Source organism: Bison bison, unplaced genomic scaffold, assembly GCF_000754665.1.
Source record: "Bison bison bison isolate TAMUID 2011002044 unplaced genomic scaffold, Bison_UMD1.0 scf7180017860456, whole genome shotgun sequence".
NCBI classification, from domain to species: Eukaryota; Metazoa; Chordata; class Mammalia; order Artiodactyla; family Bovidae; genus Bison; species Bison bison.
Window position 1 is genome coordinate 2,488,220 of NW_011491028.1, and position 557 is coordinate 2,488,776.

Here is a 557-nt window from a genome sequence, read left to right on the forward strand (position 1 = left end):
TGGGGGCAAGAGGAGGAGGGGACGACAGAGGATGAGATGGCTGGATGGCATCACTGACTTGATGGACGTGAGTCTGAGTGAACTCCGGGAGTTGGTGATGGATGGGGAGGCCTAGCATGCTGCGATTCATGAGGTCGCCAAGAGTCAGACATGACTGAGCGACTGATCTGATCTGATCTGCCAGCATTATCCAGTTATTTTGAGGTGCAGTCCAGTAATCTTAATTTATAACAAGCTTCTACCTTAGTTTATTCAGATGAAAACATTTATAGGCATTTATAGAAGAAATGTAGGAAAATATGGCCATGGGAATGATCAAGGAGGAAAGGAAAAATTAACAAAGTGTCATTGAAGTTTAAAGCCTACTAAATACCCTCAAAAATGTTTAATAATATTTATATTCTACCTATATAGATGTCCTTTGCATTTTCCATATTCAAATAGTATATTACTAATAAATTATTTTTGTAATGGAATAATACACATCTTTTGCGTGCGTGTGTTGTTAAGTACTTCTATTGGAATACAACTGATTTACAATTTTGAGTTAGTTTCTG